At 45.2% G+C, this 23559-nt stretch overlaps 1 protein-coding gene across 1 annotated transcript in view; it reads left to right on the top strand.

Annotated features, from left to right (window-relative positions):
• The first annotated feature begins 18335 nt into the window (after nucleotides 1–18335).
• The window catches only part of MAPK6 (mitogen-activated protein kinase 6), a 17332-nt gene continuing 12108 nt past the window's right edge, over nucleotides 18336–23559 (top strand). Inside the window, exon 1 of the mRNA XM_044438665.1 lies at nucleotides 18336–18454. The gene's annotated coding sequence lies outside the window, so the exon portion shown is untranslated. The remainder of the gene's footprint in view (nucleotides 18455–23559) is intronic.

Raw genomic sequence — 23559 nt, 5'->3', positions numbered from 1 at the left:
ATGCTCTGGTGCTAAGAGGATTGCTCTACTTAATGTGCAAGATGAAAATACCTTTTTTCCTGAAGGTCAGCAACACTCAACGCACAGATCTCCGGAAGAGTAAAATAAAATAAAAAACTTGTAATGGAAGGAGTTTTAAGAAGGGGAGTAGTTCGTTCTTGTTCCATGCCTTGTTTTCTGCTTGGCATTGCACACTAGCTTACATAAGCAAGCTTTCTGCCTGCAAAAGCTGCATTGGCTCTGCAGAAAGAAAGGGGAAAGAAAACTACAAATCTGAGCAAATAAATGAGGTTTCTTTTGGCCATGGCAATGATACTGTCCACCAAAGCGAACTGAAACAAACAAGTAGGAAAAGAACAAGCCAAAAGAACATGCCAAACCCCTGCTGGTTCAGACCAGAGGGTCATCTAGCCAACATCCAGTTTCCAATAGTGGGTAGCCAATACTTTAAGAGCTCGGAAGCAGGTATGAAAACAACCATTGGTATTCAGAGGTAAATTGCCTTTGCACGTGAAGATCACATTTCCTTATGCATTTATTGGTTTAAAGCATTTTTAGCCAAAGAAGCTCCTAAAGCAGCTTGCATAGCATCAGTGAAAAAAAAGGCCCTGCCAGGAGGTTGCAGTCTAAAAGGAAATGACACAAAAGGAAATGGGATGAGGAAAAAGCAAACTGGCCTACTGCCCAGCTCACCTCAAATAGCTGCTAGCTTCTGGCAGTCAGACACGTATGCCCTGAATCTACCTGACCTCATACAAGGATGTGATGGCTGCTTTGGTGGATCAGGCAAAAGGCCCACCTTGTTCAGCGCCCTGTGTCTAACTGTGGCCAGCTCTCAGGCTTCCCTAACCTGGTGCCTTCCCGATGTTCTGACTACAACTCCCATCATCCCTGACCATGCTGAGTAGGGATGATGTGAGTTGTAATCCAGAATACGTGGGAAGGGCTGATGGACGGAAGGCAGTTGCCCAGTACTTTCTTATTCATCTCCCCACACCCAGTGCCAGCAAGAAGCATTCAGTGGTATCTTGCTTGCCTCCACATGGAGTTGTTCTGTTTAACTATCTTAGCTAACAATCACAGATAGGCTTCCCCAGTGCAGGTTTTCGTCACTTCCCATCCCAACCATCTCAGCCAAGGGTCATCGGCTACCATGAGAAACATATGAGATGCTGGCAGTTCACCTCTGGAAAGTATTAGCTTACTATGAGTCCAGATGGTATCTCAAGTCAGGAATGGCAGGTGAGAATGTCATTTAATTTCATTTAACCCGGAGAAGGGCCTTCTCTGCGGTGGCACCCCAATTGTGGAATTCACTCTGCAGAGAGGTTTTCCTGGTGTCATCACTTTATTCTTTTCAGCACCAGCCCAAAACCTTTTTATTTTCCCAATGGTTTAAGACCTGAGTGTTTTATTGGGGTTTTATTATTAGTTAAACTTTAGGACACTGTGTTTAAAAAAAAATACATCTTGTATTGTTAAACCGAAGACTTCGGTAATGGTACAGTCTACAAAAGTTTTAAATAATTTAGGATTTGGTAAGAATTTTTGAAAAAGTGCATCTGTCCTTAGATTTGAGATGGAAAGAAGTAAGATTTAAAAAATTCATATTTGGGAGAACTGAAGCTGACAGATTCACCTACCCAGGCAGTGGAATGTGAGTGCTTAGCTTTCCAAAGTCTGGATTTGAATCCCTGTGTGTTTCATGAGGTTGGGGGTGAATTAGATACTGGGAGGGTCTCTTTTGCATTTGGCTTCTCATTGTTAGTAACTATATTGCTGGCAGGAGTCAGCCAACACCATATGATCTTTTCCATGCTTGGAAAGCGGTAAGCCGTGCAGATGTGTGAGAATTTCAGTTTGGTGTTGATTGGAATTGACTGGACGTTGCCTATTTTGTCCTATTTAGGGCAGAAAGAACTTGAGATTTAAAAGATCAAATGTTAGAGTCAGCAAAACTGGCAGATCTGTCTGTCCCTAACAAAAAGCTCTCCAAACCGGAGACAACATCTAGGTAAGCACAGGATGCATTTTGCTTTGGATTTTGACAGGTTCTGTCCCAAAGCGCCCCATTCATTCATCGAGATAAGGCTCAGGCTACAGTAGGATGGAAAGACACGCAAAGGCTATAGTTAAACTGAGGAGCCGGCTACCACAGCATGTAGTGATGGCCATCAATCTGGATGCCTTTCAAAGGGGTCTAAATAAACTCCAGGAGAATAAAGCTATCAGAGGATGCTGCCTCCACTATCGGTGGCAGAGTGCCTACCTGCACCAGTTGCCGGGCAACATGGGCACCAGGGTGTCCGGCCTAGATTAATTGGGGCCATGCCCTGGACTGGCACAGCCCTGGAGCAACCTGATTTGCCGGGCATTAACCCTGTGGTCCCCAGGCGGTGGCAGATTCAGGTCAGGAACACGGCAATTCACTCCCCAAGGTGTGTGGATGGCCGCCAACTTGGACAGCATTAAAAGAGGATGAGGAAAGTTCCAGGAGGGGATGCCATCCATAGCTACTAGTCATGATGGCTATATATTACCTCCAGGATCAGGGACGGTATGTATTTGAGTACCGGTTGCTGGGAAACACAAGTGGGAGGGGCAGAGGCACTGTGTCCTGCTTGTGAGTTTCCCTTGGGAATCTGGTTGGAACAGAATGCTGGATGGGATCGGATTTTGGTGTGGTCCTGCACAGCTCTTCTTGCGTGTTTATCCTATGTGCAAATCAAAGGACTCTGAGACCCCCTTGTCTTAATAAGAGCTCCTTTGCAGGCAAGGATCTCTTCTGGATTGACTTTCCCCTGCCAGGTGATGCTGGAACAGGTGGTTTGCATCTTGCAAAGTGCCACCTTGAACAGCTTTTCATGTGGCAAAGCCCCACTAAAATAACAGAGTGCCTGTCTGGGTAAGAGCAGACCCCGAGAAGGGTCCTGGCGTGGTGGCCAGCTTCTCCTTTCCCCACTTCTGTGCTCTCACAGGTGATAAACCAGGAAAACACCGGCTGTTGCTTTTGCTCCAGGCTGGATCCTCAATGTGTGGATTAGTGAGCTCGTTAGGGCCAGAAATCTATGAGTGAGGCATCCTTTTTCTCATCATCAGTGCTGTTCCGGCATATGAAGCCCCCAGGGCCAATATTGATTTCCAGGGTTGATTTCCTTGTAGCAAGGCAGCGTGAGTACAGGAGACTTCTGGTGCCTTTCATAACAAACAGTCTGTTTGTAAATATATCAGATTAACAGGTGGGAGGCAAGCATATTTGCAACTGTAGGCAACTTCCAAACTAACTGTTTAATGTGGAACTACCAGCCTTTGACCACTTAGCATTCAGAGAGAAGCCGAGGATGTCATTTCCAAATCAAGTTTTCTGTGTTGTCGTCACATTTTCCCCCAGACTCCATAAATAGAAAGGAGATTGTACTTGTTTTGTAATAAAACAGAATTATAGCACTAGGAAAGAGTCTTAATGAAATCATTAATGACCTGGTTCACATGTAATGGCAGGAATTCCTGGGTTGTTTTGCGATGTGTGAAACTGGAAGCACTGGTTTGCATTAACTCTAGCTTGTTTAATCCATAGTTTCCTGGTTCATTTGCCACAAAACAACCCAGGAACAGGATATTCTTGGGTTGTCAAACAAATGGGAATGACCCAAGCAAGGTGCAATGGTCTTCAGCTATTCCAGAGTTAAAAATCCAAGGACCTGCTCTGCCATTACATGTAAATCAGGCAATTCCCTTTAATTTAAAACTTCCTGCCTGATATAATTAGGAGAAGGGTGAGGAACTGCCTCTGTCAGACTGTTTTCAAGAATGAGGGGTTAATTGCTGGATTCTTTCTATTATTACTAAGTACACTTTTACCATAAAAGAAACAAGGGGAAAAAACAAAGAATACAGCAATTAATGCACATACCCACACATCAGAACCAAAGCTAGCTAGCTAAAGAGCAGTCCATCAGGGCTGAGCAGGAAAAAATAAAATGGACAGAACCTGCAAGTAAGAAACATTTATTTAATATTGCAGGGGAGCTTTGTTGAACAAAACTGACTTCTGCTGCAATATTAAAAGTCATTTTGGCCAAGCAGTACTGCTGTTGTTTCTCCGCCAATCTGGAACCACCGTTCTGGTCCGCCTTTCAGCTGATTGAGGAGAAGCTGAGTCTTGGCAGCACAAACATTCCAGTGTGAAAGCAAACTGAATCCTCAGACCAGCACCTCACATATGCTCAGAGTTTGCTTTTGCCAGCCAGGATCTACTTAGCTTCATGCTCAAAACTCTGTTATCTGTTCCCTCTGCCAATGCTAAGGCTATGATCTTATGTTTTCAAAAAAGTACTCCTTCAACGCTCAGCCTATCAGCTGACATACATTTCAGTGGCACTCCAAGACCGTTAATCAAAGCCCTGGTGTTCAGCGTCAAGTATCCAGTGGTACCGTTATGTAATTTTAGACTCCCGATTCAATTGCGTCGTGCATGCGTGTGAGCCATTCCAACGGTAGGTATGACCTCGCTTTCGTAACAGTGTAGGAAGCCGGCCTGCCAGATTTGGGAGCATTTCAGTGAGTGGGGCCCCAGACATCTGCCCTGGAGTCCTGCCATCACAGTGCCACCACAACTGGCAGCCATTGCACAAACTTCCAGAAGCACTGTTCACAGCAGAGCAGTGGCCAGAAGCCAACCCATAGATGGGTCTGTGAGAGTTTCTCTGCAATCAGCCTGGTTAAGGAGAAGAATCAAAGTGCGGAACTGGAACTGTGGAGAGTTTGTCCAGGAGAGCATCAGTTTTGGCAAAGATAGAGTCAAAACCCAGAACCAGCTCCTGGGAAGCTCAGCTTTCCCCTGGGGGGATCCAGGTCCCAATCATGTCTTCAAGTCAGCCCCACAAGCTGCAAGCCACTTTGGGACAGAAGGGCACGAGAAAAGCCCTGCTAGATCAGAGGAAAAAGCTACCCAATCAAGTGTTCTGCTCCCACAGAATGGGAACATTCTGATCCTCTTTTGCAGCCATCCGAATCAGTAGTATTTCTTGTACTATGTGAGGGAGTCCTTTCTTTCATCAGTCTGCATCTGCCATCATTCAGTTTTACTGGATACCAGAAGCTAGTGTGAAGGGGGTGGGAGCATCTCTTCATCCATTTTCTCCATACTTCTAACATGTTCCCATCCTGGTTCAGTTTAAAATAACGTTGGGCTAACGATGTTCTTCTTGGCATTATATACAATGGCTTGAATTTGACAGTGGTCTTCGATCAAGAATGCAAATATTGGCCAAAAGGTTTTTATTTCCACCAACACAGCCCCCCAGGTCTGCTCTGGAGGGTTGGGAGCCCCTTTGAAGCAAATTTGGGGACATACAGAGGGCTGCAGAGGAGGGGGGGAATGGAGAAGTCCGCTTGTGCAGTGCTGACTTATCTTGTATTTTGCTGCTATATCCTGTCAGTAGAGTAATATTCTGCCTTGAGAGAGGAAAAACTTCCATTCCTGTTTCCCATCATACTGCTTTACTACAGCTTCTTAATTTAAATCACCCCACATAACAAGGGATTTCTCACACTCGATTGCTGAACTTAAAACTCCATGACAAACACTATTGGTCCCAAAGAAAACTTCTCACAAAGTTGAGGGTGTATTTTGATCCGAAATGATTATGTGCCCATTCCTGGAATTATTTTAACCAGGCGTGCATTGGGTTTCTTTAAACAATGATTGTTTCCATGTTGCCAGGCAGACTTCACTTGAAACAATCTTTGTTGCTGTGGGCGTAGAAACGTCACGTGTGCACTAGAAGTGGGACACACAGGCAAGCCAAATAGAAAACGCCTTAAAAGTCGTAATTGTCATGTGTTTGTCGTATATGGAATACAATGATCATGGGGACTTGTCCGAGAGGTCATTCTACACATCCAGATAAACTGCACTATCTAGCTTCGAATGCGAATCTTCTGCATGCAAGGAGACAGGTTTAGAAGTTCACACATGCATCTGAAATGGTACAGTCCCAGGGACTCTGTTTGGCAGTTCTGCATATTCAGAATAATCAGAGTAAAAGCTTGTTGGACTATAATACTTCAGGTTGCAAGCACTCATCTGTGTGTGTGTGTGTGTGTGTACCCTCTGAGTATATTTCCCTATCAAAAAGAAAGGTCCAATCTAACATCTCCCAGACTGGAGGGTTGTCTGCGTGGGCCCTAGAAGAGCAGGAGAACCTTCCATCGCCCAGTTGCAGACCGAAGTTCTATAGTCGCAACTATAACACATTTTTATTTTAAGCATGTGGAACTACAGCTGATCTACACATCCAGATAAACCCTGCAATACAAAAGCAAGCTATTTAAGGCTATGATGGTGGGGGGGTTGCATCTTTGGATGTGTTCTTGCCAATGAAAACCATCCCCTGCATGTAGAAGAGTAGCTTGTCAAGATATTCATTTCTCTACACATGTAGAGCAACCCCATCAAAGATGAGTGGCAGTAATGTCAGTCTTGTGTAACATCTGTAGGGTTATGATTTCTGGGATCTTATAACACTGAAAGGCAGCACTTGGCATTATATGTACCTGCACAGCAGTTCTGCTTGAATTTTGCCTGCTCTCCAAGGACAGAATGTGTCTGCGGCTACAGCCGCACAAGCTACTGCAGCCAAGATGGCTTTATGGCCAGTCCTGCCATTAGCCCAAATGCTTTTTTGGCAATGGGTCATGCTGTCAACAGAGCACGGATATCTGCTTTGAAATAATCACAGTTCAACCTAGGCTGTCTGATTTCAAATGTTTGTCTAGTAGAGGAGTTTATTGCTGCTACAGATGCAAAGCCAAGGTTTCCTCCAGGGCTTCTGCTAGCGTACTCATGCAGTAACTTCAGTGAGAAATGCTTGAAAGCGTAACTGATGCTCGAGTTCTTCAGTAAGAGGATCCATCAATGCCTTTTCTAGGAGAGCACATCTCTTCAGATAGCAAGGAGCAAATATGCTTACATAATAATGTAACAGCGTCTGGCTACAGAAATGCCTTTGCAGTTATGAACTTTTGTATGTGCACTGAAAGAGAATTTCAAGTTCCATAAAGGGGATTTGCCTCGAAGGGGACTTTCAGCCTCCAGACTGAACTGCTGGGTTCATTAGTTCCCTGGCAGTGGGTTTGACTGTGTTATGCAGCCTAGTGGTAATTAAATTGCACTTACTATACTTCTGTTACCTAGAAGGAAATATTTGTTCTTCTAGACTGATGCTGCATCTATAAAACTCCAGATGTAAGTAAATAGTTACCTGTGCTTATCCTGTTATCCCTAGCAGTAATTGCTCTCTATCTTTTTCTATTTGTCCCCTGCTTCCCTCTCTCTCAACCCCCATCCCTGTCTGCATTTAAATATGTATTTCAGGTGCATCAGCCTGAAATTCTGCAGTGATCTCATAGGGAGGCTGCAGTCTCATTACCTTTATAGTGAATGCAGAAATCTGGGGTTTTCAAAACTGAAGAAATTTTGGAGCAGATCACTGGCAGATGAATTACAAGTCCTCTTTTCTTCCTGTGCATAGTGGACAGCTTTTAATTGTAGTAAAACTACAGTATGTGTGGTGTAATAGCATTGTTGGTTGGGGATGATGGGAGTTACAGCCCCATGTTTCTGGAGGGGCTTAAACCAGGGAAAAGGACCTCACTCAGCCAGTAAGTTCCTAGATAACTAGTGTCCGTCTCTTGCAGCCTAACCTACCTCACAGAGTGATTATGAGTTAGGGTTAAAATTGGAGGAGGCACCAGTGTATGCTGACCTTAGCTTTGCTCAAATGGGAATATACTTTAGATAATAGACCTGCTAAAATGCTAATGATCCGCTCAGTTCAGCACTAATCTTCCTGGCAGATTTCACAATCTAAATATTTTCATTAGCTGGTCTGTTAGTAAATGGTGAAAGGTTTGTTTTAGTGGGTGGAATTAATGGCCGATATTTCACATTGTTTATGCTAAAGCTGGGCTTCGAATGGAGGGACAGAGCTCAGTTTAAGCCATGTCTTATTCATCCTCACTTCTATGAATGTACAATGAAAGTTTCATTTGGTCCGCGAGCCTTTGCCCATGTCCATGAATGTGGTCGTAGGAAGTACCTCGTAGGTGGAGTGGCACCAGCTGGGCCGCCCGTGCCCCCTCTGTGTTGCTGACACTGCAGTTTCATACACCAGCCTACCCTGGTGGGTCCTCTCCTAATGTGTTGCTGGGGAACATGGGTGGGAAGGTGCCGCTGCTCTTATGTCCTGCTTGTGTGTTTCCTGCTGGTTCACCACTCTGTGAACTGAGTGCTGAACTAACTGAGTGCTGGCATAGAAATGTTATAATAATAATAATAACAACAACAACAACAACTGGACCCTCGGCCTGTTCCACCATGGCTGCTCTTAGGTTCTTATAACCCCTGTCTCCCCGCCAGCCGTGCTGGGAGGCTGCCAGACTGGAGAGCGCTGCTATGCATTTCTGCCAAGAAGTAAGCCCCACGAGTTCAGTGGGACTTGCTTTTAGATGTGTGTGTGTACAGGGATTAAATCTTAAACCTAGCTGGCTCTGCAGAGGCTACACAAGTGTAGGTTCACCTTCCAGGAATTGCCACACAGGACTAAGACTGGAACTTGGCTTGGAGATGAGATGAGACGATCATAAAAGATGACAACTACAGGCCATTAGAGCCCTTATGGATGCTTCTAATGTAAATATGAATGGATTTTTCCAGTGCCAATCAAATAGAAAATCAATTAAAATGGACATTTATATGAGGTTTTGTAACAAAATCCTAGCTAAATTTTAATTCATAAATTGCTTAAATGTAAGGCCAATTACTTATGATGCCATATGTTTGGCAACAACATACAAACCCCTTGCAGCAATTGGAAAAGACTAACTGGTCAGCCTGTAAGCTTCAGGGGTGCAGAGAAGCAAAGATAAGATCAGGCAGTCTGTAAAAATTTGGCCCTGTAATACTAAAAATTTGGCCCTGTAATACTACGAAATGGGTCACCCCCATGTTCGTTCTCCTCTTTTGGATCTATAGCCCCATCTACACATAGCCCAGTTCATTGGCTATGCCAAGCAGCATTGGCCGTGCGGTACTTTGTAAAGCTGAGTGAAAAAGGTTCAAAGGTCAGGGTCACCTATTCCAGCAGGACTAGCTTTTAGGTAAGTGTACATAGCATTCCAATCTTACTGGCTTCAGGTCATTCCGGACAGGTATCACCTCATGGAAAAATTGTGGAGAAGTGTTTGTAAGTTCTTTGGTACTCTGACCTCTATTCTCTTGGCTGTTGGTTTGTAAATGAGAAGCTCTGTCACAAAAGATTCAAGGGCTACTAGTTATATTGCCTCCAGTATGAAAGGCAATTAGCTTCTGAAGATCGAGTGCTGGCTCACAAGCAGGAGGGTGCTATGGCAGTCATGTTTTGCGTATGGCCTTCCTACTGAGTCATTTGCTCGGCCACAGTGGGAGTAGATGGCTGGACCAACAAGGCTCTTGGACAGCTCTAGCACAGCTCTTGTTTATGTTCTTAAGGCCGCAGCCCCGAGTGCTCTAACACGGAAGCAAGCCGCACTGAGCATAGTAGGACTTTCGTGTGGGTCACCAGGTCCCAGGCCTGGGCTGGAGGTCGATCTTTCACCTCTGTTCAGTGGCGGAAAGTGTTTTGTGCCATCGGTCCATCAAACACAGTCTGGCTGACACTGACAGGCAGCAGCTCCCCAGGGTGCACGGCAGGCCTTTTTCAAACCCTCCCTGAAGATGCCAAGGACGGAACCTTGGACCTTCTGCTTGCAAAGCGTGTGCCCTGGCACACTGAGCCAGAGGTAACACTAGCAGGAGTTGATGGGATGAAAGACACGCTGGGGTGAACGGGCTCGCACACACCGTGGGAGAAACGGAAAATGTGAGTCATGCAGGAAAACTTCATTTGGAGACGCTCTCTGCTGCACGAGAAAAGCTTGCTCTACAGTCTGTCAGCTTTCCATTATAAGTGTCTTTTAATAACTTGGGTGCGAAGCATTACAAAATCCTTTCATAACCCTGGACCAACAATTCTGGGGTTGTATGTGCTGTACCTCTGAGCAGGTGGAGGGGTACTAACAAAGGACATGCCACTTGTCCCTCCGGTAGAATAAACCTGCTTGGGCTTAGCTCACATGGCTCCTTTCTGCTTTGGCTAAATACAGCCCATAGGCCTTCTCTGTGCATACATGCACTGCGGGAAACAGGAGCGTGCTCCTTCGGTACCCTCTCAGCAAGAGTTTTAGAAGACAAACAAATGTTCATGCTCCAGTCTCCCCTCACTGACACCATCGACGCGTAAGCCTGCAGATGTTTAGCTAAGAGTGCCCATCAGCACTAGCCAGCATAGCCAGTGCTGGGGGAATCATGGGAGTTCTAGGCCCGGGGCACACCATGGCCTAAACCCATTGACTTCATACAACAGCTTTGAACTGTCATCTTCTGCCCAGCAAGCATGGGTCATTGACAGTATTGCCCTCAGGCATTCTCTTCTGCTAAGGAGAAACCTGCTCAATTTCTTGATTTACCAGGTAGCTGGAAACAAGGAAACGAGAGAGGGAGGCAGCTTGAATACAGGAGGCAGCAAAGTAGGGGCGCATCTGATCAAACACTTGTAAAGGTTCATCATTCAGCCCATGCTTTGCCATGGCAAACTTTTTCCAGCAGAGCTTTTCTGGCTGATCTACAGTCATCTTTTGCGAGGTTGCTGGGATGACATGGAGGACCGATCACTGGCCGTCTGAAGCTTTTTGCTAAGCACTCTGAGGATAAAGTTGTTCACAACCTCCTCGGTTCTGGTGGCAGCTGTCACCAGGAATGCCTTTGGCCTGCTTAGGTCGGTATGCCAAGTGCAACTGTTCCAGGTAGGTGCAGCTGCAGCCATTACGAGGAACTTGCTATTTCCATCAGGACTGGATTACTGAAGTGCAATGAGAACGTCTTTTGAAGAGGGTCCAGAGACCTCAGCTGGTTCAAAATGCTACTCTGACTTTTTAACTGGAGATAATTTGGGGGAACATGCGTTCCCCTTTTATATCAGTTTCTGGTCCATTTCTGGAGCAAATTTAAAGTTCTGCTTATGATCGTAGACCTTTAAAGCCTTAAAAACCTTATGGCAAATATTCTTAAAGAACTAACTCCTTCCAAACGAGCTTGCCTACTGCAAGAGATTAGCTAAAGAGATCATCTTGCAGGTCCTGCTGCCATCTGAAGTTTGGCCGGCTTGTACATATGAGTTGAATTTCTACAACCTCCCTGCACAGGGAGATATTTATTTAGTTATTTAAAACATTTGTATAGTGCACAATTGTGCTACAGCACCTCTGGGAGGCTCACCATTGCTAGAGAAAAACACAATAAAAACAAATAACACATTAAAATGAAGTAACAATAAAATACAAGCAAAAATATAACAGCTCTTATGGCATTAGTTATTCAAATATTTTTTAAAAAGGAAGGTCTTCGCCTGGTGCCGGTAAGAAAGATGCCAGGCAAATCTCCTTAGGGGAGAGCATTCCAAATAGATAGATCTGCTCTATGATGACATTCCTGAGCAGCTAAACATGCATTTTCTTTTTATGAAATATTTGTTTGGCCAGATGTCGGCTTGGTTCTGGATATCTGGGTGCAATCTGGAGCTTTTTTTTTTTTCCTTTTAACCTGTTATATTTTACTGTGTCTTCTCCTGACTTTTCAGTATTGTGTTCTATGACATTGTAAAGTAGAAGCCCTGGGTAGGATAGAAATATTTTACAGATAATAGTACTTTTGTTTTCATTCATGCAAGCAGACTCAACTTCTGTCACTAGTTTTGCAAGGTTCCTCTTGTTGATATATTTCGATTCAGAGAACAGCAGGAAGCAGTTTGCCCAACATTTTCCAAGAAGCTCACAGTTAGAAATCTCAGAACTTGTCTCTGTTGCCACGCTGACTGCCAGCTACTGCGCACCAGAAGGAACACGTTATTGCCACATGATAAGATACCAACTCCACACAGTTTCACTTATGCTTCCTTTGCTAGAAGCCAAGAATCATTAGGGTTATCCAAAAACCTCCATTTGATTCTGCTAGGGCTAACACATAGCCTGCAGGCACACCTGCGTTTGCCGAAAGTAGGATGTCTGATTCAATTTTGGAATTACTCATCTAGTTCCATTATTCTGTACCACCAGCTCCAAAAACCCTATAGTTTCCCTATGTTCCTTATAATATTTCCCTATAATATTTAAATAAACTAGCACTTCGCAAAATAAGTATGGAGGACAGTTCTTATGAATGGGGGAAAAGCAAATTTTCTGTACAATTAAGACAGTATAATGATGACCAGAAGATTGCTTCCCAACACAAAATGAGTATAATCTCAAACTAATATCTGATAAGTTTTAGTATTTTTAACCATTTTAAATAGAAACAAGTGAAGGGTAAGCTGCAGTATAAGGTAGCCTCTAATGTGTATCTGTGAAGGAAAATTGCTTTTCAGTATTTCCAAAAGATAAAGAGATAAAGGAATCAGGAGGGGTGGGAGTTTGGAACCTGCAGGTATTGTTACACTGCAATGCCTGTCATCCCTGATAGTGGCTGTGCAGGTAACTTCTAGGTGGCCCAGGTTCTGTATGGAAAGTAAGTTCTGAGTGGCTGAGAACACAAAGTATTCTAATATTCTATCTCCACATGATCCTGCCCAGTCACTTTAGGCACTTGTCAGAGGCCTTTCCCCAAGTCCCACCCCCTAACAAAGTGAGTGGGGAGATGGCCAGGAGAAGAGCCTTCTCTATAGTGGCACCCCATCTTTGGAATTCACTTTCTAAAGAAATCTGCCATCACTCCCTTTCCTTTGGTTGCCAACTGAAAATACTTTTATCCCATAGTTGATTTGGCTAGTCATTTGGTTTTAATACTGGTTTGTTGATTTGCTGTCGCTTGAATGTTTTTAACCATCAGAACTTTTATAAAATATTTTCTTTTAAAATGTTTTATTACTATTTGGTTATATTTCATTTTTATTATTGTTTTATTGTCTTACTGTTTAAATTTGAATTGTATCTTTTAACTGGTATTTTATTGTTCCACTATCTACTGTAATCCACCCACAGTGCCTTTTAGCAAAGGGTGCAGCATATAAATGTAATAACATTTCCTGGGGGCCAGCTCCACCATTAAGTAAGGCGGTTTCCTCAAGCAGCAGAAGCTGGGGGGCTGTGGTGCCATCCCCCCAATTTCTCCTCCATCCCCTTCTATCAGAGCACAGAGATAAATATGCCAAACTAACTGTGCCGACCTCACAGCCTGCAGCTTCAAGTACAGCGAAAGCTACTACCCTGTCACAATGGTTAACCTTGAATTGCCCATCCAGTTGGTTGCTGTATGTGCAACAGTAAGAGATGCTGTCCTTGCTTCAGGTAACGGACTGTTTCAGGCTGACCCTGGTACTTGATCTTACATACTGTAACCAGGGAGGTTTTGTACTATAATCTTGTTCAGGCATGGACATCCATCTCGTAATAATAAACAGTTCCTTTTTTTCCATACCCCCCCACACAGAACACTCTTCAGTGGAGTTTTTTACAGTAAGCCATGAGGTGTTGTCTAATCAGGTTGCACGACTCATTTAAACAGGGCCTGCGTTGTGAACTGAGCAAAGGCCAGGGAATCAACAGCATCGGCTCTGCCCAGTGAGTCACGGAACAGAGAGGCAAGGAAGGAACTTCCTTCCCAGCACTTTTTCCACCGAGAAATGTTTTGCCCGTTAAATTTCCCATCTGCCGTGCAACTGCTAAAGACTGCAAGTCCTCCTAGGGGAAAAATGGTCATGCTGGTGTAGTCTTGAATGCCGTTGTAACTTCACAGAGTTGAGCACTGGGTCTGAGCCCTAAGCCCAAAGCCAGGGTTGGGATCCTCACGCCCAGGGCACCAGTCTGGTTCTCTGGGTTCCCTAGGTGACCATGTCTCTTCTCCCTGCCCCGATCCTCTACTCACTGATCGTTTCATGGCTTTTGTACAGTCTCACTCCCATTCTAAAAGACTGAGATGCTTCTCCTAAGGCTTAGATATCTGTATGCAGAGCTTTAAGCCAAAGTCAGCTGGCCTTCTGGCACAGGAGTGTCGTCTCCTAGAACTTCCCTGGAACTGAATTTGGCCCTCACCCTGAAAGAAGCTGCCTGCCCCAGCCTAAGCCCTGAAGAGTCTGACTCAGGCGAAGTCCTCGTTCTGACAGATTCTGCTCTGCTGCCTCTTGCCAAGTGCTGCAGATGTAATTCTGAATCCCTTGTATTCAAGGTTTTTCTCAGACTCTATTACCCTCAATTACCTTTCTATTGTGTTCACATATAAGGTGGAAGTAAGAGTGGGTTTTTTACCATCTATTCCCTGTGCAGGCTCGTTGCCACATAATTACACCATGCCCCTGTACTGGGTATTATGATGCCATGTTATTGTGCCATACCATGGTTCTCTGTCAGCCTGACTAGGACTGACTGCCATTTGGCTCCCCTCTTCCAGGTATGTGAGGGGGTGTCACGTGGAGATGGGTAGAGACCTGTTCTCCCCTGCAGAGGAAGGCAGAACGCGCTCCAACGGAGCCAAGCTCAGGGAGCCAAGGTTTCGTTTGGATGCCAGGAAGCACTTCCTGACAGTCAGGACCCCGAGGGTGTGGAATGGGCTTCCACAAGAGGTCGTTGAGGCCCCCTCGGTGCGGGTGTTCAAGGAGAGGCTGGACGTGCACATGGTGGGCATGTCGTGAGCGGAGCCGGCTGGTGCCGGAGGTCAGACTAGATGGCCCGGGAGGCCCCTTCTGACTCGCTCTGTTTTCTATGTTTCCCAGGTGTACCCAGCACCACCTGTAACATCTGTTTACTTGCTGTGCAGTCCTAAAAGGGGAGGGTGCAGACACTGATATGGTTCAGAATGGCCAACTTTCCTTTGGTTTTAAATTGATATTTAGCTGAAAGTCTCTATTAACCTTTCCCAGCCACTCACCCAGGCCTAGTGGGAAGGGGGAATCAACTATGCCAGCTCCAGGCTGATGATGATGAGTTGCCCAATCCTTGAGCCTCAGGCAGGATCGGAGAAGCTTAGGATGCAGCGTAACTACAGCCAGCTCAGCTACATCCCCACACCCCATTTCAGAGGCTAGCTGTTGACAGCAGGTTTGTACCCACAGTTTCTGCAGGTGGAACTGGGTCTCCAAGCCTGAGATGGGACACCACGCCCTGCAGAGTTCTTCTCTATCGGAGGCTGCCCCTGCCTGCACCCTTAGCTTCCACCAGCCAACCAATGTAGGGTTACAAAATTTCTCTGCATTTTATTTGTATTTTTTACAACTTGATTTACTAAATGTGTGTACTGCCTTTCTGTCAGTGCACATTGTCATTTAAAATTACAGTTTACAATAAGAAATTATACAAAAGGAAAAGGGGGTAGAAAGAAAGGGCAATAAACAACAGGTACCAGCTGTTATATACTTATTTTTCTCTCCCATCCCTTTTATTTTGTATTTTTAACTGTTATGGCATGTCATCCATTCCACTCCTCTGAGTATATGAGCATTTGAAGAGTACAACAATAACTATTTACAGTGGTTCCATTCTGCCAAACTTGAATAAGGATTACTTGTTCCCACTTTATACCTAAGCATGCTTGAAAAGGATAGAGAAAATACATTCTTATATTTTTAATTAATCTGGGTTGGTGCTTGTAAAACTGTGTAGTAGACAACTTCAGCTTGAGGGTTAATTTATGTTAAAAGAAACAGGCTACAGGACACCCCCCAAATCAAGCTCTGACCTCATGCCAGATGTCTGTCTATCATCATTGGTGAGGGAAATTGACTGGTACCAAAGATCACATGCTTAAATGTAATGATATTCTGGGGGAGAGGGGCACTTAACATTAAAATTGGGATCCTGCCCCCAAACATAGCTAACTGAAATCAAACCCAGATAATGCAAACCAATTAAATATCTCAGTCAGTGCTGGGATTTAAGTTATGTAAAATCCTAGTGCTAATTTCTATAGCACCATTGGTATGTGAGCACTTTACGGCAGGTCTGTTTCTAGGGGCTTGCAATCTAGAAAAAGAAGCAGGCAAGGCAAGGGAGTGAAGGCAGTGTTGGACAGGAGAAGAATCATGCAGTTATTGTACTTACAAGGGGGGCAGATGAAATTTTCATGGGATAACTGCCCCACCTCATTCATGGAATATTACAGAGGGTCTAAAACATAGTTTGCATTTTTATTCCTCCTATGTTTTTCCACTACTTCTGTCATCTTTCTTACTGAAGAAAATTCATGAAGGAGAAAAAGCAGGGATAGCTGCACAATGCATTCTGAGTGGTAGAGCTCTCTTTAGTCAGAAAACCTCTCTTTAGTCAGAAAAGACAGAATAGCTGCATTACAGTCGTATGGACATTTACCTCAGTGAATACCCACAGGGGTGTTGTCAGTTACAGATATAGAAAGAGGGGGAAGGAAGGCTCCTTTACAATCCTAATCCTAAACATGTTTACTCAGAAATAATTATCACCATATCCAATGGGGCAGCTTTCAAGTGCGTTTAGGACTGCATCCTGCGTGTCCATCACCGTGGGTATCGACAACCCTAAAACAAGCCATCTAAGGGTGGCTTGCTCATGAAGCCACCTTGCAGAAACCATGCTAGGTTCAAATGACATGGCAGCCACCACTGCTGAACACACATGGTGCGTTGTAGTGTCATGTGAACCACACCACTGTGCAGTATTCCCTGGTTTATATCCTGTATATATAGAAATATATGGTTTGCCTTTTTTTTCCTTGCACTTACTGTCTTGAGTTTGGGTTTCTGTGATGCTTATTTTTATTGGGGGTAATGTGCTGATTACGGTTTATAATGATGGTGTCTTTGTGTTTCTTGTCCCCTCCCTGCTGCAGTAATCATGGATTTCTATGTTAGGTGTTTAAGTTGCAATGAAACGGCTTTTTGTGATGGGAAATGAGTCATACATTTAATGCATATTCTTCAGGCACAATCCTATGGCTGCTAGAGAACCGTAAGATTATTTGGTGCTCCAGTTCTGACCTCAGTTTGAAGTAAGTCAGTGCTGGGACTCTGGTCTTGGAGCACCCTCTCCTCCACCCGGGCAGCCAGCAGCGAGAGAACCCTGCGAGCTGCAACTGAGGTTGGAAGAGCAAGTTCAGAGAGAGTTTTGGGGAGAGGGAGGGTGGGGTGGAGGAGGCAGACCCCACCAGCACATGCAGTATCCTAGTGGTCCATCAACTTCCTTTCCTCATGCCCCATGGCGAAACACTTACAATGTCTAGAATCAGGCATCAAAGTATTTCCCAGAGCGGGAGGTACAGAGGCAGCTTCTGCTCCTGCATGCCTTCCACTCTCCATAGGATGGCCGTCCTCCATGCATTTTGGAGGGTGATGAGCAGCCTCATTGGATTGCACTGTTCCCTTAGGATTCCCCATAACAATCCACTCCTCAATAATAATTACTATATATAATAGAGTGGGAGAAGGGATGATGAGGGCGCAATCCTATGCAAGTAGTCAGGAAGATAGGGCCTACAACTTGTCTCACTTGTTGGTATTTTATATGATGTTTTTGTTTTTATTGTTCTTCTTTGTGCTGGTCTATCATTGAGACAAAGTAGGCACACACACATGCACAAGCTTTTGTGCAGTTCAGTAGGCCCACCTGGACTGAAACTAGGCTATTGTAATTATTCAATGTAAAGTTTATTATTGATTTTATTTATTAAAAGCTTTTCTAACCTGTCCACTACAAACGTCTCGGGACAGCTTACAAAATATTTATTGAAAGCTTTTTACCATACTTAGTAATCTTAGTGTGGTTCAAGCATTTTCGCATTTTAATTACTTCCTTTTACGGGTGCCCTGCCTTACTGTATTTTTGAACCCATTTGGCTTAAAATGCGAAAAATTCCGGTGCTGCATTTTACGGCCGAAATTCAAGCGCAGCGCTCGGGCCCTTTCCTCCGGCCGCGCTTCCCCTCGCGTGGGAATTTCCTGCCCAACTTGCATGGGCTTCACCCCAAAGGGAAATCCGTGAGCGACGTCACAAGACACACGGTCGGAATGCATTATAAGCGCACGACAACAGCGGCGATATTTTGCAAACACGCTCGCCGGCGGAGGAGGCGCCCCGCCGCGCTGCCTCGGGCTGGGCCGCTCCCGCCTTGACCTCAACCGCCACGTTTCCCGCCCGCCCGCCTCGAGGCGGGGCCGCGCCGCCCGCCGCTCGCTCCTCCCGGGGGCGGGGCCGCCCCTTTCCCTTGTCCTCTCCGCCGGGTTACATGGCAGTAGCCGCGGCGGGAGCGGGGCTGCTGTAGTCGAGAGCCTGCCGCCTAGGCCCGGCGGCGGCGGCGGCGGCGGCGGCGGCGTTTCCGCGAGGCGTCCTCCTCTTCTTCCTCATGAGCCTGGGCAGCCCCGTGAGTCCGAGCGGGAGAGGCGCCCGCGCGCGGTCCGCGGCTCCGTGAGGCGGGCGGGCGGGCGGGCGGGGAGGGACGAGGCGGAGCGCGGCGCGGGAGAGCGCGGCGCCCGGGCCCGCCCGGCCCGGCCCGCAGTGCGCGTCGCGGCGGGCTCGTTCTCCCCGCCGCCACTGCACAAAGGCGCTTTGTTCTTCCCTGGCCGCCGCGGTGCGCCCCGCCGGCCTGCCTGACGCGCCGGGCCAGCCGGGCAGGCCTTCCGCAGTGCGGCGCGCCCGCCGAGGGAGGACTCCGCTCTGCGGCCGGGCTCCCCGGGAAACACCGGGCGATCGGCGGGGAAGGAAGCGTCCCCCTCAGGCCGGTTCGTTGGGGCCGCTCCCGCGAAGGGGCGGCGGGCGGAGGGGTTGGGGAAGACCCGTCCCGGGCTGCCCCGTCCCGAAAGGGGGGCCCCGTCCGCCCTGTCGCCGCCCGCCCACCGATCCGCTTCGGTGGCTTTTCCCTGCCCCTCACGCCCCCGAGCCAGGCCGGCGGGGGTGCCCGGAGGCGGGTGGGCACCTGCGCCCCGCAGGCGCCCGCCCCGCGCCCCTCCAGCCCGCGCCTTTGGGTGGGGGTTTCCCGCTGTCCGCGCGGTCCAGGGCACGTGCTTTACACGAAAGTAAGCCCCGCCGAGCTCCGTGGGGGCGTCCTCCCTAGAAGAAGCGTGCCGCGTGTGGGGTCTCCGAGGGGGAAGGCTCGAAGGGGGACGCTTTCGCCCATGCCCCGGGTGGAGGTGACCCCAAACGGATCAAACAACCGCTCGAAACGCGTTCCTGCGAACGTGTGGATGGCCCTGTCCGGTGGGCAATGGCCCTTTGCATGCCCCTGCTGAGCTCGGATTGGGCTTACTTTCGAGTAAGCATGCCCAGGATTGCTCTGCGTGTGCCATTCCGAAGTGGGTGGAGTGGACTCTGAAATGGTGACGCGTGGACGGATTTCTTAATCCGGAGTAAAGATGCGATGCGTCTGACGCGGTGCCTCTTGCGAAAGAAAGAAATGTGCCCAGCGCCTTTCTGCTTCCCCCAGTACCCCCAGTTTGAGTGGCCACCAGGCACTGCGGCATTGGCGACTTCCCCTTGCAATTCATTCATTTTCTGGCCTCCATTCTCTGGCGTTGCGCTCTCCAAAGCAGCAGCTGCAGTGTTTTTTGTCGAATTACAGAGAGACTAAGGGGAGGAAACTTCTTCTCTTTTTTCTTTTCATCCAAGAGGATCAGAGAAGACTATAGTTTCTTCCTTTTTATGTTACTGCTTGCCACCTCTCCACTCCTAAGCATTGCCCGAGGAAAACTGCTATTTGTGCTATGAAAGCAGCTATATTACAATAATGATAGAGGTTAAGGAGCCCCTGTGGTTAAAAAAAGGTTGTATAATTTTTAAGAGCCTCTTTTTCTTTCTCACCACCTCTCCCCGCAAGTCTTTCCTTGTATACTGACTGAAATACAACTGAAGCTACAGCTTTTTGTTCTTCAGCTGTCATTGGCACTGAAAACCTTGTTAAAATATTAGACGCTGCTGATGTAGAGGATGTGGTGTGTCCCACTCTGGAGAAGATCCCATTGTGGCAAGGAGCAGAACAGACTGCAGCAGATGGCTTCTTAGTTTTCGTTCCTGAAGTTGCCAGTGAGGCATCTCTTTGAGAATGTGGCGTCGCATCTTCAGTATTAGTTCAATGCCTCTCGTTCCATGTTTGCACCATATTGCAAATGGTCCAAAATCACTTCGCTGTATACTTAAGCAGTCAAAAGGAACTGGTATAATTATCTAAAAAGGCAACACAAACCTGGGTGTGGAGTGCATCCTGAACTTTACAGGGAGTTAAAGAATTCATTCTCCAAGGGAACTGTGTTCTTCAGTTAGCAAGTAGCTTGGCAGAATAAACCAATGTAGAGATCAATAGGGCTTATAAGAAGATCCATGTTACTGTATCCATCATGTAAGAAAATAAGCTCTGTGCATATTTAGACATGATGGGAGTTGTAGAACTTTTTTCTAATTAAACATACACATTATTGCATCCTGAAGCAGTTATTCTAAGCCAGCCTCTTTCCATCCTGGTACCCTCCAGATGTTTTAGACTACAGCTCCCAGCATTCTTACCCCTTTAGCTATGTTAGCTGGGGATAATGGGGCTTGAAGTGTGGAGGACACCAAATTTTAGTAGGCTGCTCCAAGTGGCTGTTAATTTGATTCGGAAGATAGATACAGTTCACTATCAATCCTCAGTGGTCAAGTAAGCTTGTGAAAGCTGAAGTCTAGGTTCATTACAACCAGAGGTCTTTTTGTGGAAATATCTTTTTGAATATATCCTAGAGTAGAAATAGTGGAAAGTGGATTTATAGTGGTAGTATAGTGGCATCCTCTGTGTGTGTGTGTGTGTGTGTGTGAGATCTTGTTTTCTGGGGTGGGTGAATTCTCAGTAGTTTGTTCCAGTACAGAAAGTAGTAAATTTGGAAGGCAATTCTAGACAAAGATCAAACAGCACACATTTCTTTGAGAATAGAGAGATTGTTTAGTACTAACAGAACATCTAATCTCTTGCTTATGGTGTCCTTTATATATCTTTCAATCAGATTGAGCATATGTAAATTAGCAGTACCTTGGCCTTCAGGATGTGTGGGGACTAGGTGGGAGGTTTGAGAAAAAGCTGCAGTTTCAGGAGTTCTTAGATGACTCACTGCCTACTGCTTGCAACGTGGCTGATATTTTTTTTTTAAGAAATCCACATAAGCACTCTCATAGCCACACAGATGGGACTTGGTTTTATATCAGGTTGTATAACAGCTTTCTTTTTAAATCTTACAGTCTTTTTTGTAGTTAAAATAGCACTTCCTGTGATTCAGATCATTAGATAATCAGGTATCTGTCACTACAAATGGCCAGTCTTCTTAGAAGCTCTTACTCTGAAATAGTCAAAAAAAATATGGTAATGCACAGTCAGGATCAGCCATATGTAATATTCTTGTGAAAATAGGCTGCAATCTCTTTCAGAAAGCATACTTATGTGAAAGGACTCTATTGCAAATTCTACTGAACTAAAAGACTTCCTGTGTGTGCTTCCACTACCAGGGAAATCCATATTTAGAACCTAAGTAAACAGTACAGTATCTTCAGTGTAACTGGTATTTCTCTATTAAAATGGGAACATTGTTGTGGGGTTGGTAGTGTTACATGGTAAAATTACTGTACTTGTAAACTGCAAATTAAAAGTGAAGAGCTCTTCATAAAGTACTATAACACAGATGATGGCAGGGGGGATCTGACCTATCACATCTTCTGCTGTGTGTCAGGGTCTCTTTGCTATGATTTTTTTTCTTGAATGCTGGTTCCACTCTAGTGTATCTGTTTTGTTGATGGCAAGCCAACTATGCTAATAGAAAATTAAAATGTGGGGCCTGAAAGATCCAGCTTACAGTTAGTTCCTACTTGGTCCTAAAACTTTCTGGGTGGCCTTAGGCAAATAACAGTTTTTCAACCTACCTTCTCTCAGAGGGATATTGTAGGTGTAAATGAGGTAAGAATTGTAATGAACTGCAGAAAGTATTAATGTTCTAACTTCCTGTAGTTGTTTCCAGTCACTTTCAAAATAGGCTGGAGCTGACCTTAAAACTTATAATTTATACTGGAGTTCTGTGACCTAGAATTAACTGATAATGTCATATGCTTTGGGCACATTGAGTATCTGTTTGAGCATGGAAATTCCATAAAGTGGTGTGTGAAGTAACTTCTCTTATGTCTTTTTAGTGGTGATAATGTCTGGAAGAAAAGTGCTTAATGAACAAAAATGTGAATGGTATACTGGTGTTTTGACTCAGGATAGAGACTAAGTTTATGCTGTACTGTCTTCTGTCTAAACACCATTTTGTTCATAATTGTTTAAATTTAAACCATGACTTGAAAGATAATTTTGAAACTGGCCACTGGGGAAGCAAATGTGTCAGGAAAGCTGGGAGCCAACTAGAAGATAACATTAAACTGGAGTCTTCAGTTGCTACCAGTTCAGTTGTTTGAAAAATTCATAGTGATGTGCAACTACATGCTAAGGACTTGTAGGGCTAGTTTGGTTTTTCTAGTAGATTTTCTAGAGGGTTTCTTGCAAGATGAATAAAGATTGGGCATAAATATAATGGAAGGAGAAAGGCAGGCACTGTAAATTTATTTGGCCTATAAGCTAAGGGCATATTTCATGTTTGTTATGACAGAGAATTGAAGATTGTCTTTCCTTCCAACAGTGACAGCTTGACTCCTAAGTCTCAGCTGAACTAATTCTCTTGCTGGAGACTGGGATGGTTTTAGGGATGGCTGCTCTTCTCTTGCCCCATACCACTTTCAGATTTTTAATACTTCATAAACAACAATCCAAAGATGATGCATCTTCCAAATGTGCTAGTCTACAGTAATCCAGTAGGCTTCAAGCTTATTTCAATAAGACTATTTTAGAATCTGCTTTGAGAACTGAGAGTTATTGTAAAAACAGGAAGCTTTTGAAGTAAAAAAGGAGCAACTCACTAAATAGTATTACTGTAGTGTAAGACTTTTAACCAATGTCATCTCCATAGGAAATGACTTCAGTTGAAGTCATAATCTATTAAACTATACTGTGGGAGAGAGGAACATCTGAGAATTTTATATTTTGCATTTAGCTGGTATGGGAAGAATCCTTAAAGAATTAATTTAGCTAAAGCGAAAATAGCTTGTGGGTTTCCTACGTTCCATTAGGATTACTATAACTTGACTACTGAACACCTTGCTTAGAATTTCTCAAAGAACTTACCAATGAATGGTGACTAACTGTTCCTGATATTGACATTAAGGCTTCCAGGCAATATTACTTCATTCACAAAATACATTTATATATTATCGTATATATTGTGTTCTGATCTCACTTACACTCCTATGTTATCTTTAAGCTTACCCATAATATAACACTCTGTGGTAAATGGCATGAACACTAAAATTTTGCCCTATAATAGAATGAGAATACATAGCTATTTGGCCTAAAGAGTCAACTTTTATTGGTGAATGTAGTGTGAACTGAGTGTTAAACTTGTGTGCATGTTCATAGAATGTGTG

Source organism: Varanus komodoensis, unplaced genomic scaffold (assembly GCF_004798865.1).
Source record: "Varanus komodoensis strain SLA01 unplaced genomic scaffold, ASM479886v1 scaffold33, whole genome shotgun sequence".
Classification (NCBI taxonomy): Eukaryota; Metazoa; Chordata; class Lepidosauria; order Squamata; family Varanidae; genus Varanus; species Varanus komodoensis.
Note: the sequence above shows the minus strand (reverse complement) of the source record. Positions and strands in the feature narration are given on the sequence as shown.